Raw genomic sequence first — 19,438 nt, 5'->3', positions numbered from 1 at the left:
TCCACTGGTTCCAGGACCCTTCAGGGACACCAAAATCCAAGGATGCTCAAGCCCCTTATATAAAACGGCATAGTATTTGCATATAACCTACACACATCCTTCCATATACTTTAAATCATCTCTAGGTTACTTGTAATACCGAATGTAATGTAAATGCTATGTAAATAGTACTGGATCTGCAGAAGATTCAAGTTTTGCTTTTTTGGAACTTGCTGGATATTCCCCCCCAAATATCTTCAATCCTTGGTTGGTTGAATACGTGGATGTGGAACCTGCAGATACAGAGGGCCGACTGTATATCTTTCTGATGGTTTATGGTGGACATCTCATACAGTCTGAACGTGGAGTTGGAAAAATACTGCACACCTTCAGCAAAGTTAAATAATAGAGTAGGCCTGAGGACCTTCTATATCCTGCCTAAGAGAAGTAAATTACATATATATGGTTTTCCAAGTTTTAAGCTTATGTGCTACTATTTTCATTTCTGCCAGTCTTTAGCCGGGCGCCGTTTTTGTTTTTGGTTTTCGGTTTTTGCTCTTTTCATTCTCCCTCCAGGCTTTCAGGTGGCTGACCCTGTTCTGTCAGGTTGTTGAGACAGTGGTTGATGTCAGCCTGTAACTAACAAAGCCACTAAGAAAATAGAAAATTATTACGTTCTGAGGAAGGACAGATTATGTTGTAGGTCCGTTTTTACCTTGCACATTACTTCACATTGGAGAGATTGAATCACGTCCATATCCCAATGTATGACAGGGTAGTAGGCTGTGGATAGGGTCTTGCAGACATTATGCCGCCTTTTTCCCAGGTAGAATGATATCCTGTAATTTTGAACATTAACACTTAATTGGAGTGTTAGAGGTAATCAATTCAAATAAGTCGAATTACCAAATTTTATGTACCAGTATTTGTTCATCATGTCATTGGCCTTGATTTTTAACTCACAATAACAATTTTCAGTGTTTTAGGTCTAACTGAGACACAAGTTGCTAAACATATGTATGGTAGAGGTGACGTGTAGGGGAGATGACTCTACCAGGGAGAAGACGGATGCTTCGGTGTTGCTTATTATTTCATTTGGAGAGATTTGGTCATCACCAAAATCCTTAATAGTAGACACTGTTGGCTTAATGCCTTTACTAAAGTTACATCAAAGGGGTCATGTTTTTCTTGGTATCCAGCACCCCACCACCCCATTATGGGATGTTTGGAATTTTTTCTCGGATATTTTAGTGTCTCTATCTAGAAATGTAAGCAGATCAGATTTCTACCATTTCCTACCATTTTATATCTTCTTCCTATATCTACTTTCAGGTTTCCTTTTTTTCCACATGAAGATGTTAAAGTCTTATTTTTTAATAGACAACAAGCATGGTGTCTTTGAGGATGTCAGTGATAATGAGAATTGATATACAAGAGTGTAGACAGGTACATATTTCCATTTTTAAAACTTATGATAGCAGAGTTCTAAAAATCAATCAACTAGAAAAGCCCGTGACGTTTACACAACTGCTTCTCTCTCCATTTTCCAATGTCCTCTCCTCCCACCCTTCAACATGTCCACTACCATCTACTGCTTTTCTGATTTATTAACTGGATAAGAAGACAATATTTTGCCTTCAGAAAATAAAGTTTATCTTATAAACTCAATATTCCTTAAAGATGAGAAAATGAGGGTAAAACATTGACCCCCAGCTTGGCCAATGTAAATAAACAACTAAGCCTGAAAAATAGAATTCTAAATGGTGAGTTTGGATTGCAGAAAGATGAACTATCAGTTATATTAAATAGTCCTACAGCTAGTGAATGTTTATTTTTGGATTTGCAACAGTTTGATTCATGAGCAATGTCAGTGGCTGTCTGTATGTTAAAATAGACCTGGAGACATTTTCAAGGCTGAAATATTAGCAACCACGTAATCACCTATATTGAAAGATCATTTCACAAAACAAGCCTATTTCAGTATCCCTTAGTAAATGTATTGGTAATAAAGACAACAACAATTATAACTGTCATTTATTGGTAATTCCAAATACTAGGCACACATTAAGCTCCTTTCTTCTCTCTCAGTTGATCCTCACAACTCTTGTAAGTATTATACTCTCTATTTTTTTAGATGAGGGATAGAACCTTAAAGAAATTAAATAAAAAACTGTGAGCCAGAGATAGCCAACTCTGTGAATGAAATTAACCTTCTTGTGACATTTTAGAGTCTGCCTTTTATGTCACTCGGAAGGATACCATCCCCGTCTAGAGAGGTGAGCCCGAGGAGTTTCTTTGAGTGTTACAGTGGAGTGATATTTTTACTGCAATCCCCAGAAAATTTCACTTAAGGAAACCATGCCAACTAACCCATCCACCAGCCAACATGCCCTTTCATTTAAAGATATCTTTCAATGTCTCAATTTATAGCTCACACAACTGGAAAAACCTGGGAGCCCTCTTGTGGCCAAGTTGCTACTACATTTAAGTGTAGCAATGAAGTGCAGTACTATATTTAAGTAATCATTCTAGGAGTTGAAGACTTTTTAAATTAAAAAAAAGAACTAGAAAATTTTGGACTTATTTAAATGTCTCTTAGTGGCTAATGAGTGGCTGCAGTAGCTTCTCTAGAAATTTCTTTTGATCTCACAGCTTTTATCCCTCATGCATTTATGTATAGGATCTACTTCCTGTTGAGAGAACTCTAGGAAATAGAAATGATTGCCTCCTTGTATAGACAATAGATTTAGGTCCTTAATTATTCCTAATAACAGAAACATGTAAAACAATTATAGCAGCAAAAAAAAAAAAAGGCACGGCATAAACTCATTACTTTTTATAGGAAAACAGTCCATCTTATAAGAAGTAATAAAATTTCATTGTTTTGATATAAGCAGAGGAAAAACTGTTCTCTATTGGTGTGAGATATATGAATCTTCAGCTAAATTAAAAGGAGAGTAACCACTATATCAGGACTGTGGCTAAAGAAAGAGTCTGTTCTGTGCTGCTTTTGTTACCAACTGTATAATCTTGCACAGTTACTTACCATCACTTGACCTTAACCTTCTCATCTGGACAGTGACAGATTTAGACCAAATCAGTCTTTCTGAGTATTTTTTTCTTGCTCGCTTTTTATTATACAGTTGACCATATGAAGTACTGTATATGTTTTCTATTGCTGTGATACAAATTACCACAAACTTAGCTGTTTAAAACAACACCCATTTATCAGCTCACAGCTGTGTAGATCAGAAATCCACAAAACATGACTATACTTTCTGCTCGGGGTATCTACAAGGCTAAAATCAAGGTGTTAGCTGGGCTGAGTTCTTGTCTGGAGGTGGGTTCAGCTCGGGAAATGTATGCTTCCAGGTTCATTCCTTTTGTTGGCAGAATTCAGTTCCTTGAAGTGGTAGGTCTGAGGTCCCCATTTCCTGGTTGGCCGTCAGCTGGGGCTCACTCTCAGCTTTCAGAGGCTACTGTCTTCCCTTGCCACGTGGCCTCTTCCATCTTCAAGCCAGTAACTGCATGTCAAATCCTTCTCTTATGAATCTCTAGTTTCCTCTCCTTGGGCTAGCCAAGAAAGCTCTCTGCTTTAAACGACTTATGTAATTAGGTCAGGGCCACCCAGATGATCTTCCTGTTTCAAAGTCAATAAAACCTAATCAAGGGAGTAATGTCCATCACATTCACAGGCCTGGGGATCACACACGTGTGTACATTACAGGGGTGAGGCATCTTGGGGACCATCTTAGAATTCTGCCTAACACATTGTACACCACTTACCCAGTGCACACTCAACCACCAACATAGCTGAAAAAAATTCCCTGAGCACATTTCCTTACTATCTATTCTGATCGTTATTTTCATTTTTTTAAATGCAATCTCAGCACACGAAACTGACAACATGGTCTGTTAATGAGTTGTGACTTACAACTGGACTAGATATTTGAAGTCCTTCAGGTACTTACAATTCTATTATTATTTTTAAATAAAAGTGTTAATTAGAACTAGAATAATATAATATTAAATTAGTGGACTGGCTCTAATGGGTAAACAGATGAAAACAGAATAGAATTGTTCCCTACTCCAGTTTTTGTTTGTGCTCAGTAAAACTACTTGAGTTTAACAATGTATATAAGAAACGTATATCCTTCAAAAACATAGTCCCTACTTAAAGATGGAAAATGAAACCAAATAGCAGACTCATATTTTTAATACTCCATGTATTCTCTACATTTAATTTAGAGAACTACATGTAAGGACTTCTGAAAAGAGTTGTAAAGCAGATGTAGAGGTAGTGAAGAAGACTCGGCATGCAGAGTCCAGAAGTGTCCCAGCGCTCCCTAAGCTGGGCTTGTAAATCCGTGTAATATTCATTCCTTGATTCAGAATCTAAAGCCAGAGTTCGTACATCTCTCTCCAGCATCTGTGACTATTAGTAAAATGTGCTGATGTCTTTCCATTCTGAGACTTTTTTCGCTTGACAGTTAGGAAGTGGGACAGGTCTTGAATAGATGTCTCCATAATCAGAGTCATTCAGTGACACACCAAATGCTGATTAGTCCTCGATCAGACCCAGCTGTGTGAAGGCCTCATCGAAGATGCTGCTCAGAATAAGAAGAAGGGTAAAACAGAGATCCCTGCTCTTGAGGTGTTCATCACGTGTCGGTGGGGGAGGGCGTGCTTGGTTAAAATAGGCACACCAGTGAGTAGAATACAAGACAGATGCTCTCGATGCCATGGGTGGGGCCAGAGGTAGGGGAGATGAGTGAGGAGTAGCGGAGGGCAGGGGAGGTTCACTCAAAGTGCTGTGGAATCCAGAAGATGGAGAAATCACATCAGACCTTAAAGGCACTCCGGGGCTCTTTATTGGCTTCATAGATCTAGGCACTGTTCATCACCCTCCGTTCTCGCTGCCTTGACATCTAGCCCTTAGCTGTCTTCCTTATCTTCTTGTGTTAGCATGTCTCCATACCAAATCTCAATTCTTATAAGTAGGAAAGGATGGCATTAATGTCATTAATCCTAACACTGAGTACAGTGTAAGGCACACAGTAAGTGCTAAATAAACTTTGGGGGCGGCAAAGAGGAGGGAGGGGGGGTGCTGGTGGAGGTAGTGGAGATGAACCTTGCCCTTTTCAGTGGAGGAGGAGGGAGGAAATGGGCCAAGAGCTTAGTGTAAAGAAGAGCTTTGAATACTTCCAGGCATGAGAGAAGGATTGGAACCCCTGCTGTGGAGAACAATGAATAAGATCTACAACTTTTAAATCTGTTAGAAATTAGAAAAAGGTTAGATTTAGCAAAACCCTTTTTAAATTTTTTTATTTAGTTATTTATTATTTTGCGGTACGCGGGCCTCTCACTGTTGTGGCCCCTCCCGCTGCGGAGCACAGGCTCCGGACGCGCAGGCTCAGCAGCCGTGGCTCACGGGGCCTAGCCGCTCCGCGGCACGTGGGATCTTCCCGGACCGGGGCACGAACCTGTGTCCCCTGCATCGGCAGGCGGACTCTCAACCACTGCGCCACCAGGGAAGCCCTTAATTTATTTTTTTAATTGAAGTATAATTGATTTACAGTGTTGTGATAATTTCTGTTGTACAGGAAAGTGACTCAGTTACATTACATACATATATATACATATGTGTGTGTGTGTGTGTGTGTGTATATATATATATATATATATTCTTTTTCAGATTCTTTTCCATTATAGGTTATTATAAGATATTGAATATAGCTCCCTATGCTATACAGTAGGTCCTTATTTTATTTGTAGTAATTTGTATCTGTTAATCCCAAATTCCCAATTTATCCCTCCCCCCCTTTCCCCTTTGGTAACCATAGGTTTGTTTTCTACATCTACAAGTCTATTTTTGTTTTGTAAATAAGTTCATTTGTACCATTTTTTTAGATTCCACATATAAGTGATATCATAAGATATTTGCCTTTCTCTGTCTGACCTATTTCACTTAGTATGATAATCTCTACGTTCATCCATGTTGCTGCAAATGGCATTATTTCATTTTTATGGCTGAGTAATATTCCATTTTCTGTGTGTGTGTGTGTGTGTGTGTGTGTGTGTGTGTGTGTGTGTATGTGTATGTACACATCTTTATATCATCTTCTTTATCCATTCATCTGGGTTTTTTTTTTAATATTTATTTATTTTTGGCTGTGTCATGTCAGTTGCGGCATGTGGGATCTTTCGTTGCGGTGCACAGGCTCTTCGCTGGGGCACGTGGGCTTCTCTCTAGTTGTGGCGCACGGGTTCCAGAGTACGTGGCCTCTATATTTGCGGCACACAGGCTCTCTAGTTGTGGCATGCGGGCTCAGTGATGCGTGGGCTTAGTTACCCCGCAGCATGTGGGATCTTAGTCCCCTGTCCAGGGGTTGAACCTGCATCCCCTGCATTGGAAGGCGGATTCTTAACCACTGGACCACCAGGGAAGTCCCTCCGTTCATCTGTTGATGGACATTTAGGTTGCTTCCATGTCTTGACTATTGTAGACAGTGCTGCTGTGAACATTGGGGTGCATGTATGTTTTCAAATTAGAGCTTTTGTCTCTTCCAGATATATGCCCATGAGTGGGATTGCTGGATCATATGGTAACTCTACTTCTAGGTTTTAAGGAACCTCCATACTGTTCTCCATAGTAGCTGTACCAATTTACATTCCCACCAACAGTGTAGGAGCATTCCCTTTTCTCCACACCCTCTCCAACATTTATTATTTGTAAACTTTGTGATGATGGCCATTCTGACTGGTGTGAAATGATACCTCATTGTAGTTTTGATTTGCATTTCTCTAATAATTAACAGTGTTGAGCATCTTTTCAATGTGGCTGTTGGCCATCTGTATGTCTTCTTTGGAGAAATGTCCATTTAGATCTTCTGCCCATTTTTTTGATTGGGTTGTTTGCCTTTTTGATAATGAGCTGTATGAGCTGTTTGTATATTTTGGAAATTAAGCCCTTGTCGGTCGCATAATTTGCAAATATTTTCTCCCATTCCTTAGGTTGTCTTTTTGTTTTGTTTATGGTTTCCTTTGCTGTGCAAAAGCTTATAAGATTGATTAGGTCCCATTTGTTTATTTTTGCTTTTATTTCTTTTGCCTTGGGAGACTGACCTAAGAAAACATTGCTGCGATTTATGTCAGAGAACATTTTGCCTGTGTTCTCTTCTAGGAGTTTAATGGTGTCATGTATTACATTTAAAGCTCCCTTTTATTATGCTATTTATTTATTTATTTACTTATTTATTATAAGAAAGGTCAGTAGTAATATACCTTTGTTTATTTTTTAATTTAGTAATTTAAGTATTCTCATTTTTCTTTTTTTTTTTAACATCTTTATTGGGGTATAATTGCTTTACAATGGTGTGTTAGTTTCTGCTTTATAACAAAGTGAATCAGCTATACATATACATATGTTCCCATATCTCTTCCCTCTTGCGTCTCCCTCCCTCCCACCCTCCCTATCCCACCGCTCTAGGTGGTCACAAAGCACCAAGCTGATCTCCCGGTTCTATGCGGCTGCTTCCCACTAGCTATCTACCTTACGTTTGGTAGTGTATATATGTCCATGCCTCTCTCTCGCTTTGTCACAGCTCACCCTTCCCCCTCCCCATATCCTCAAGTCTGTTCTCCAGTAGGTCTGTGTCTTTATTCCTGTCTTACCCCTAGGTTCTTCATGACATTTCTTTTCTTAAATTCCATATATATGTGTTAGTATACGGTATTTGTCTTTCTCTTTCTGACTTACTTCACTCTGTATGACAGACTCTAGGTCTATCCACCTCATTACAAATAGCTCTATTTCGTTTCTTTTTGTGGCTGAGTAATATTCCATTGTATATATGTGCCATGTCTTCTTTATCCATTCATCGGATGATGGGCACTTAGGTTGTTTCCATCTCCAGGCTATTGTTAATAGAGCTGCAATGAACATTGTGGTACATGACTCTTTTTGAATTATGGTTTTCTCAGGGTATATGCCCAGTAGTGGGATTACTGGGTCATATGGTAGTTCTATTTGTAGTTTTTTAAGGAACCTCCATACTGTTCTCCATAGTGGCTGAACCAATTCACATTTATTATGCTATTTAAATGCTCTCTGCAAGTTCAAAGACAAGGCAGAAAAGGGTTGAAGTTAGCCTTCCTTGGTTCTTGGCTCAGCAGGGCTTCCAAACAGGGCCAGTAGGAGGCTCCTTGAATAACAGGTGTCTGTATAATACTTCTGGAACTTTCCTTCAGTTGAGACTTCCATGCAGGTCCTCACCTTGTCAAGCGAACTCACAGTCTGCTCACGCCTTTTAATCTCTTGTTTGCCCTCGTGGATCAGTCTCTACCTTTTGTCCTTTCTATATTAATCTCACTGTATCACCTTCTCTTTGTTGAATACCATGTATGATGAATCAGTCAGTGTTCTCTACACAGTAATTTCCAGTTATATTCAGATAAACAAATTCTGGGTTTATTTGGTGGATGTGTTTGACTCAAACTTTTTCATATATGAAAATATGTTCCTTCACTTATTAACCTATTCACTTATTAATTAAATAAATGTTTATTAAATGCCTACTACAAACCAGGCCTTGTTCAAAGTGCCACTAATACAAGAGAAAATAAGGCCAAGTCCAGGCACTCAGGTGCTTATGCTCTAGTGGGAAAAACAGGGAATAAATAAGCAACTGGTTATTCATTGTCAATGAATAGTAAGTTTTTAAAGAAAAATAAAACAGGTTAATGGAGGAGGGCGATAGAAAAGTTACTCTGTAAAATGTGTTTAAACCTTATACAATTTTTATAAACATTCTAGCAGATAAATGATACAGTTCTGAGAAATCAGTTAGGCTGGTTTCAATTACAGGACATTCGATACATTAATAATAGATTTTTCAAAGAGTTGTTTTTCGCTTGTCATAGAATTAATTTATGAAAAGACTAATGGAATTGATATTTGCAGCATGAAGAAGAAAATGATTGAGGGAAAATTTAATGATCCTCAGGCTTCCCAGCATTGTTTGGAAAAGGAGGTGCCCAGATGTTCTTCATTTCTACCAAGGAAAGAATAAGTTGTAGCAAAGAATATAAAAATTAAATACTGGGGGAATGTAACAACTTGAGCACCGTTACTGGGGAAGTTTGGGTCGTGTTTTCTAAAGTACAGCCGTTATGTCTTTAGAGTGGTTTAGGCATCAACTTGCCTGGAAAAGTGCTCCGATCCGCTCTCCAAGATCCTGAATGGTTTTGATCAGTGGCAGGAAGGCGGAAGGGTAGTCATTCATCCCACTGCGTTTACTGAGCTCCTTCTTTTGGTCCCAGAGGCAGGATGGATCAAGGGTGAGGAACTTGGCCTCTGGAATCTGGTGTCTAAGTTGGAATCCCATTCCCCCTGCTAGTTATGTGACCATAAACAAGGCACTTAGAATCTCAAAGCTCAGTGTCTTCACTTATAAAAGGAAATAAAACTGATGCTTCCTGAAAGGGCCGTTGTAAGGAGTAAATGAAGTAGTCTATGTAAAGTGCTTATAATAGTGCCTAGAACATGGAAGTTCTCCATGAATATTAGTGAGCTTGTTATTGTCGTTGTGCATTAAAGATGTGGCATGAATGAGGCGTCATGATCGCTGCCCACCTGCTATGTGAAGCTAGCCTCCTGCCCTGATCCTTGTGGATATGCTCACTTATCCCCTGGTTTTTAGCAGGTGGTTCCCTCACTCCCCACAAGATAAGGTTGTTTGTTGCTCTGTAGACTTTTCATGCTCTGCCCCAGTTTACTCTCCAGCTTAGTCTCAGACCCCAGCCCCACACTCTAGCCATGCTCATTGTGGTTTCCCAAAGGTGTCCTTCCGTATGATGTATGATGGGCTTTATGGAAGTGTTTCCTTCTGCCTAGAACAGTGTTAGGATTCCATCCAAATTCCCCTCATACTTGGCCACACCTTCCCCAGATTTGATCAACATGAAAAGATTCAAAGCATTTTAACATATGCATTGTCAGTTTTTTAGGTGACTAAAAAATACATGTTAAATTCAGTGAATGCTTATAACATTCCTAAAAGATGAGTAGGATACTTATTATGGCCACCATATAGCATTCTTGGGAATTGAGTCTCTGAAAGTTGAATGACTTTTTCATGATCACACTGGAAATGGTGGCAAAGTCAAGGAAAGAATAAGTAGATTGATAACTAATGGTAAACAGTTTGTCTTCTGCATGTTTTCAGGTCAATTCTCTTCTCAAAAACAAAAACAAAAATGAAATTTGATCATTGACAGAGATCTCAGTAAGTGGTTTCGCAAGCACTAGTCCATACCTTTTATGGTGAAACAGATGCCTTAAAAAAAGAATACTAGTTTTTCATGAAATTACATTTATTCGATTAAAGTGACCATCTTTTCCTTCTTTTGCTCATCCTTCCTTCTTTCTTTCCTTCTTCCCCTCCTCTCTTTTCTTCTTTTCTCACCTCCTTCCTCGTGTTAAAATGGACTGCCTTCTGTGAAATGATGGCATAGTATATATATTGCTTTTGTAGAATTTTTTAATAAGATGTGGTTTTTTTGTTTTGTTTTGCGGTACGCGGGCCTCTCACCACTGTGGCCTCTCCCGCGGCGGAGCACAGGCTCCGGACACGCAGGATCAGTGGCCATGACTCACGGGCCCAGCCGCTCCACGGCATGTGGGCTCTTCCCGGACCGGGACACGAACCCGCGTCCTCCGCATCGGCAGGCGGACTCCCAACCACTGCGCCACCAGGGAAGCCCTAAGATGTGTTATTTTTAAATCTCCTCACTTGTCAAAATTAAGTTAGGAAATGTCCCCCAAATATTCTTTTGAAATATTACTCTTCTGTGAAATTGTAAAAGTCTGACATCCACTGATCTTGTCCTTTGCCCTGCCTTCGGAATAGAATATCTTTAACATTCCAAACTTAATGAAGCACAGATAAATACAAATTTGTATCTTACTAACCCCAGGCTGCTTACATATTGAAAAGAGAGCCTACAGAATTAGGGGTTCCCTGGGAATTCTTCTGAGTAGTTGGCAAAATTAAAACAGTAATAACTAGTTTGGAAACTCTGAAAAGGGAAAAGCAAGACACGTATTTAACTATTTTTTAATTGCAATACACCAGGCATTTAAAAATATCACCACAAAACTTATATGCCTCTCCTTCTGAATCCAGACTTTTTAATTATAAGAATAAAAAAGATCGACTCTAAAGTGAAAATATTGTAGCAGGAAAGAGAAAGAAAAAAAAGGAAAAGACTAATCTCGCTGGAGGTGACACATTCTGCAGCATGAAACTAGGTCACCGCTGAACCAGAACCTTCTCTCCACGCTAGAAGATTCTTCATGTAAAAGCAGGAAGTCTCTGATTTAATCAGAACCAACTTGGCACACAGGTCACTGTCTGTAAGCACAGAAACTAAAATGGGTAACTGCTCTGAGGGTTCAGATTAAATTATGTTCTTGAGAAAAATGACTTTGTTTTGAATTGATGTTTGTTTGATGACTTCTTATACTTTCTGGGTCACAAGATTATTTAAGGAAAATTATTCTGTTGCTGAGGTTCCTTGTTATACATGGAATCTGGACTTCCCTAAATGGACCTGGGCTTTTCACAGATTTCAAAGACTGCTGCACATGTAGAAGTGCGTTTTCTTTTTGACCCACATTGCATTAGATTGGGCCATTTGTATTAAGATAATGGAATTTGAAGATATTGAAAATCCAAGTTCAATTTTTTTGTTTACTTGTGGGGTAAGCAGACCTTGGGATTCGGTGTATGAGAATCTGCGTCTGTGTGTATGTGCTGGAGGGGTATTTGAATGGGTTTTTATTTCATGTCATTTAAAAAATTCCGTTTAAAAACCACTTTAAAACATGAGGCCTAGGAAAACCACAAATGAAAACTTCTTTTCCAGTCTAGACTAAATATGAACACTTTATTTCTTTCAAGAGAAATTAGATTTTTTAACTAAGCATTTATACAATTTTAACTAAATTTTACTAAGCAGTAGAGGTGTACTCAGAAAGAAGAAAAAGATGTTTGTTTGATACCCCTATAGATTGGTAATGTTTGTAACATGCTAGATAAGCTTGCCAGCTGTAATTTACAAAGTTACCACCATATTTTGTACATTTGCCATATTCTCTTTTGCCCTGATTCTGTTATTGTTCTCTGTCAGAGGTAATCAACCCAGGATCGAGAAACACAGCTTAATCATGGCTGTGATAAATGGATTAAGAAATGTCAATACCCCAGGGTTTCCTTGAGCTACTGGTGTTGGTTTGGTATTTGAGTTGCAGTATAACTTATAACTTATTAGAAACAAATTATACCTGTCAATTTATTTAATGATTTCTAAGCAGCCTAATTGAAGCTATACTGGTTAAAATTGTGTAATAATTTAAACAGACATTGTTTCGTGGTGGAGAAATAATCATGATCTTTTTTGAAATTTGCTAAATCCCTATGACAATAAATCCGTCAGCACTGCCAGCCATCAGAACTTGCCCTTTCCCCCTGCCAACGCTTGTAGGAACGTTCCTTTCCACTGAACCATGGCTAGGGGAAGAAAATGACAGATTATTAAGAAATACCTGCTTTGTTTTAAACATTAAGGGATAGAATTAATGGCATTTTGAACAGTGAAATATGTTCAAATTTCCCCCGTATTTCCATTTTTTAAAAAAGCATCAATTTAAAGAGTTTCTAGGATCTTGCAAATATTCAGAAATAAAGCTATTGATAGCCCCTTGTTACGTTGCACACCTGAAACTAATATAATGTCTATGTCAATTATACCTCGATGAAAAATATATTTAAAAAAGCAATTGATATCTCCTGATTTTTTAGGATATGGCTTTTCTTCCTACTTCATATCTAAAGACATTTTTCACACATTAAAAAAACCTGCAAGATTCATGCTCCTCTACAAAATTTTGACCATGTTCACACTCTGACCAAAAGAATATTACTGAGAAGAATGTGAAAATAGTTGAAAGTGAGACACAATTGAGGGAAATGCTTCTATTGGCTATTTCTGCCAGAGGTTTTGAAATAACTTTGACTATAGTTAATTACTTTGAACAGCCCAATTATAAATGTTTCGGTGACCATTCCTAATAGATTCACTATAAATCATGTGCACATGTACATGCAAGCAAGCTTTTAGTGAGCTATTTTAAAACTTCACTAATTCACAGCTTGAATCATCTGGACAGACTATGACCTAAAAAGCCTTTGTGTCAGTATAATCTATGAATAAAAGGCTATGTGAATTCTTAATGGAAACATGATTTCAGAATACAGAAAATATTATGTTCAGCAAATTAGCTTAACAGCCTCTTAGTAGGTAAAAATACCTGCTAAGAGAAATTCATGTAATGGTTTTGAAGTAATGTTATCTAATACTTAACCTATTTCATGTTACTATGTATGTTTGAAGATAACAAAGTTAAATACCTTCAAAATATTATCTGAATAAGTCTTTAGCTATTTAGATGGATGTTTCCTGGAGGAGAAGGCCTATATTGTCTGTGTAATCATAGCCGACACATCTTAGCATCCCATTTCCTCCATTCTCCTTGGTCATTTATTTGGTCAGCCTGTTTCATGAGTTGGAATCTTAAGTCTTCTGGTACATTCAGTCTTATGGACATTAAATATTAAGATGTTACACATTAAGTATATGGACGATAGTCCATCACAGAGAAATCAGTAAGTCTTTAAACAGTGCCTGCCTACCTGCTGCATCACAATATTTTTTATTTGCTAGGATTTGCACTCAAGAATCCTTGGACTTAATTTTGTTGCTTAAATTTTAATATGTCGATAGAAAGGACATTGATTTCCTCCCCTAGTTCTCTGAGCCAAAGGAGGCAAAAATTATCATCAGTAGTATATTGGAAATAAAATATCATAGGTGCCCACAGGGAGTTTTACCTTGTGACTCTGTTTATTGAGTGTCTCATAAACCAGTTCAAAACAATTTCCTTTTTAATTAGGTAATTTTAGTGTCTTTGAGGTCTTTTTCAAGTATTATTTCAAGTGAGTCATTGTATAGCAGAACAGCAGAATACTGTTTACTCTAACTAAAGAAACAGGGTATCTGGTGTGCTATTTGAGGCTACAAAGTTTCACTTCCTACTTTAAATAATTCTCTCAAATTACAGATCTTTCTTGATATGAGAAACATTCTTGTAAATAAACATAGGGTGAGTGGGATGGGATAGGGATAGCCAAAAAGTCGCACTAAAATAAGAAAAAGAGGAATATCAATAGTAATTCCCTGTCTCCATGCTCTCATTTATTTTTTTCACCTCTACCCCTAAATAAGCCTATCTAAATCTTAGTTCAGTGGTCAGTTTTAAGAATGCTTATTCATTCATTTAATAAATGAATGACCACTGTTGACAATTGGCAGTTGGAGATGAGGCTTGAGAAAGAAGAGGGGCCAGATAATGGGGCGTCTTGTGGGCTGTACTATAGAATTTGGACTTAATCATGACACCTTGGGAATTGTTGAAGGTTTTTGCCTAGGGGAGTACCTTGATAAGGTTGCTTTATAGAGAGATGTTTTGAGCATCATATGGAGAATGGGTTGGGGCTATACATGCCTAGAAACAGAATAATCTTTTAGATGTATAAGTGTCAGGGCTAATTAGATATTATGCTGTACGGCTTAAGAGCTTTGGCTCTGGAATTACACAGATCTAGTTTTGGATACCCGCACAGCCATTCTAAGTAGCTCTGTGACCTTGGACAAGTCACTTAACCTCACTGATTTTCCTTTGGGAAGTGAGAATATTACCCTGTACCACTCAGGTTTGTAATAAGGTTTATATGAGGTAATGTGTACAAATTGCTTACTAGATCCTGGCACAGTGTAACACACAGTAGAAGTTAAATAAAAAGTAAAGTATCAAAATAATATTAATGGAGAGTGACAAAGTCCTAATCTAGGGCAGAGGCAATATGAGAGGAGAGAATTACAGAGAGGTGATGGATATAAATGGGGAGGAACTGGTGACCAGCTGGAAATGAAAAAGAAGAAGATTTTCCAATCAGTTCTATGATTTCAAGTTTTGAATGCTTGAAGCAATGATAGCTGACATTTTTCCATTAAGGTATATCTCCTTTTCTAAACCAAACATATCTCTATGGGCCAGAAAAGGGGTAGAAACACATAGCAATAAAGGATCATGGAACCCACAGTCAAGAACAGCTCAAGAGGACATGGTATCTAAATGTAATGTGGTATCCTGGATGGGATCCTGGAACAGAAAAGGGACATTAAGTCAAAATGTAAGGAAGTCTGGATAAAGTATGGACTTTAGTTAATAGTAATGTATCAGTATTAGCTTATTAATTATAACAAATGTAACTAATCAATATAAGAGGTTAATAATAGGGGAAACTGGGTATGGGATATATGAGAACTCTGTACTATCTTAGCAATTTTTCGATAAATCTAAAAACTTTTCTCAAATAGAAAATTATTTAAAAAAAAAATGGGTACCATGCACATTAGAAGAACAAAGCCCCACTTACTCTTCAAATTTAGCAGCTGAGCAGGGATTCCCAACCATGAAAGGCTGGAAAAAGCTGTGATTACTGCCCACCCTGGGTTGTGGCTCAGCGTAAGCTTCAGAGGCCAGAGGAAACAGAGAGGCTTGGAACCTGGACCTAGGAGAAGCCACCCCTCCATTCCACAGCCGAATCGATTTTCTCGCCATGAGCCACCAATACAAGACCTTGTTCTGGAATGGAAGTCTCGGGGGCAAGTTGAGCTAAGAGGAAAATGGCTAGAGGAAGTGAAGGCACTAGAGAGAGGAAAAGAAATGTGAAACCTAAAAGCTCGCTCTCAAGAGGAGTCCGAAACTAAAATTGAAGTACACGAGGAAAGCTAAAACTGAGAAAGTCAACAAAATCAACAACTGGGTGAGGAATTCACTAGAGAAAATGAAAAAAAAAAAAAAACTGTTAGTTTTTAAATTGACTTTATGATTTGTGTGAGGCTTCTAGGATAACTGTTGAGTTTCTGATTTGAACACCTAGGTGCATGGGGTTAGCATTCACAAAGATGGGAAATGCTCAGGGGATAGCTATTGAAATGGGATATTGAGTTCGATTGTGGGTCCGTTGAGCTTTGAGATTCCTGGGGGGATAGGCAGTTGGATCTGCAGTTCTGGTGCACAGGAGGTAGGTTTAGGATGAAGACGTCTCTCCAAATCAGCATGTAAGTATAACGGAGTTTCTTAAGAAGAGTGAATAAAGTGATAAAGAAAAGAGTCCTCCCCAAAATTTAAGGGGTAGGACCAGACCAACAGGCTGCAAAGGAAACTGAGAAAGGACGAACAGGGACGTAGGAGGAATCTTTGTGGTTTCCTCAAGCTCTATAATCCTATAAATTATCCCCTTGTTGCCTCTGCTAGTTATTTAGGAAAGAAATGAAACTATGCCATTCACATGACCAAACATGCAAAAGATTATCATGATGAGGCCTTGACATCCTAGTATTCAGGAATAAATGTGTTCAAGAAAGCCATGTTGGAAGAGGGGCAGGGGGAATGTTCTTTGTCAAAGAGAGAGGGAACAGCAACTTCTCTTTGGTTCCCTTCTTTGGTCATCCCCTGTGATTTAAGTCTACTGGAATAATAAAATCTGTCAAGAAAAATGGGATGAACTGGGATTGATGTCTTAAGTATCACATCAGAAACCTTTTGATGTTAAAGGCAAATGGTTTCTATCTGATGTAGAGGAATGTCAATGCATCCGAAAACATCTCTTTCCAGTATTGAATCAGTATTCATGAGTCTGTTCTCTTAGCGTAAATCACACTTGTGATTCATTCTCTTTAAACACCCTACTTATTGCAGAGTCATGTCACATCACACAGGCTGAGAACTTTCTCCTCCCTTATTTGGGGACTTGTAGAAAACTTCAGGATAAGCAGCAGACAGCAAATGACTCAGGGGTTCAAGGCGGTTCTGTGATACACTCCCTGAAGAGGGGAAAGGCTTGTTTTTTTTTTTTTAATCTGTCTTTCCCCAATTGTTTTTATTTATTTATTTATTTATTTTTAACATCTTTATTGGAGTATAATTGCTTTACAATGGTGTGTTAGTTTCTGCTTTATAACAAAGTGAATCAGTTATACATATACATATGTTCCCATATCTCTTCCCTCTTGCGTCTCCCTCCCTCCCACCCTCCCCATCCCACCCCTCCAGGCGGTCACAAAGCACCGAGCTGATCTCCCTGTGCTGTGCGGCTGCTTCCCACTAGCTATCTACCTTACTTTTCAACAGCAGCACCCAGAAAGGAAAGCTTTAAAGCCTTCAGACTATTCTAAAGAATCCCTTCTTAAATGGGAGAATCTTATAAAAATGCAGAGGCTGACTCAGTAGGCCTGGGGTGGGACCCACCATTTCGCATTTGTAACAACAATCCAGGTGCTGCTGGTCCATGAATAGCAAGACTGGTCTATAGAGCCTGCAGGCATCTTCACGAGGAAACACATATAAAATATTTTTCAGTATTTGGACCCAAGTTATCATCCTGGACTAAAAATATATCTTGAAGGCTTAATGTTCCTTTCTTGAAACAGACTACTGCTACTCCAAGCCCTTAATACCTATGCTATTAGAAACTTTCAGAGTAAGAATAAGAACGTGGATGCGCCCACACATGCATACACATAGTTTTCATACTATCAGATACGCAAATTACCCTAAAGTAGTAATAGATAAAATTGTTTTGTTAAGATTAGAGAATTTGCCACGTGTTAGCAGCTTCTGAATTTGATTAGTCGAGGGTGCTGATTGGGACATTATCATGTAATTTAGTGCAGAGCAGGAGAAACAACTAGGTTCTGAAACAAAAGAGACAGGTTAGAATTTAGCAATTCACTGGCTGTTTTAGCTCTGCTATTCACCAGTTGTATGGGTCAAGTTTGTTGATCAGTTTTTTTCAACTATTCAATGGGAATAAAAACTTTCTTCATAGGCTTTTTGTGAGTATTAAATAAAACAATGCATGTAAAGCTCTTAGTACTGAATCTGGTTAGTAAATTCTTAACAGATAGTTCCTCTTTCATTAAAGAAGGAGAATGAAAATGGAAAGATGTCAATGGGCAAGTAATAGCCATCAGTAATAATCAATAATAAGTAGTCTTACTTGGGGAAAATCCGTTATTGCTATATTTTAATGTCTATATATATTAATTTTGTCCTGAAAGCAAACATGAGGTTTCTGCATCAGACTTAAGATTACCTACAGCAATAACAGCACTGATTCCCCTTCCCTGGCAGCAGCTTGATGAAGGGCAATGTCAACCCTGCTTGTAGGAGTTTGTACTGCAGGGAGCCTGAAATATCAATCTGGACATTTATACAGGAGCTGGACAGCTGCCCTGCTCCCCTCTGGAAAAAGGGAGAGAAATCTTTGTCCGTAATATGTATGAGTCTTCTCTGGTCCCTAAATTTTTATAACCCTTGGCACAACAAACAAGATAGCTCAGGGTTTTAGCCTCCTTTGAAATATAAACACATAGATCCAGGGAGATAAATCTCTGTCTCCAGAGCTCTTCATTTATTCAGCCATCGTTTTACCTAGATGCCAATTTTTTTGCTAAATCTGGACCTTCCGATGGCCCCTCCTCCCCTCCCATCCCCTCCCCATGACTCCTGAACTTTCAGTACAGTTTATACAAATTAAGACATTTTTGTCTGTGATAGGATTTCCTGTGGAAACGGATGGAAAGACTAAGTTCCTTGTCCTGGTTGAATTGGCAGAAATAGGTAGAACTGACAGACCCATAGGATAGAGAGACCCACCCCTGACATTAGGGTCAGACAGATCATCGTTAATAGTGGAAAGAGGCGACTCAAAAATCAGATAACTTTGAAACTGTTCCCACATTTACTGCTAATCAAAGGTGTGGTCCTGGACCTGGGTCACTTATCCTCCCAGAATTCTAACTCCTACTTGAAAAACTAGGGAATTTGCGATCCACATGATCAGGAAAACCCCTCTGAGCCTTTAATACATGGATTTTAATATTTTTAACTGTGGTGCCTTTTATTAGCGTTCCCTTCAAACAAAGTTATTTTGAGCATTGACTTTTTTTGGCATAACCCCTATCTAAATACAAAACAACATTTGTTCTTAAAAACAGCTGCAGTTACTTGTACCTTGTCCTTTCTGCCATTTTTAGTATTCTTTCATGAGAGTTGTTTGTTCAAAACCTAGGCTAGGCTCTTTTACCAAAACGTACAAGTCTCAGGTTGGAACTGCTTATTTCCTGTTTGTGATTCCAACCATTCATCATGATTTGTCCTTTTACAGCCTCCTAAACTCCTTTTATTTAGTGTAATTGTTTTGCTGCGTTAAAAGAAGCAATCTTTATACTAATTAAATCATTTACAGAAAGGAACCTTTTCTCAGTG

The 19,438-nt window shown here is 38.4% G+C and overlaps 1 protein-coding gene across 8 annotated transcripts in view; it reads left to right on the top strand.

The window, feature by feature from the left end:
• The window catches only part of OXR1 (oxidation resistance 1), a 380,712-nt gene that overhangs the window by 136,316 nt on the left and 224,958 nt on the right, over positions 1-19,438 (top strand). The window lies entirely within an intron of this gene.

Source organism: Stenella coeruleoalba (genome assembly GCF_951394435.1).
Source record: "Stenella coeruleoalba genome assembly, chromosome: 17".
NCBI classification, from domain to species: Eukaryota; Metazoa; Chordata; class Mammalia; order Artiodactyla; family Delphinidae; genus Stenella; species Stenella coeruleoalba.
This window is presented reverse-complemented; position numbering and strand designations above follow the sequence as displayed.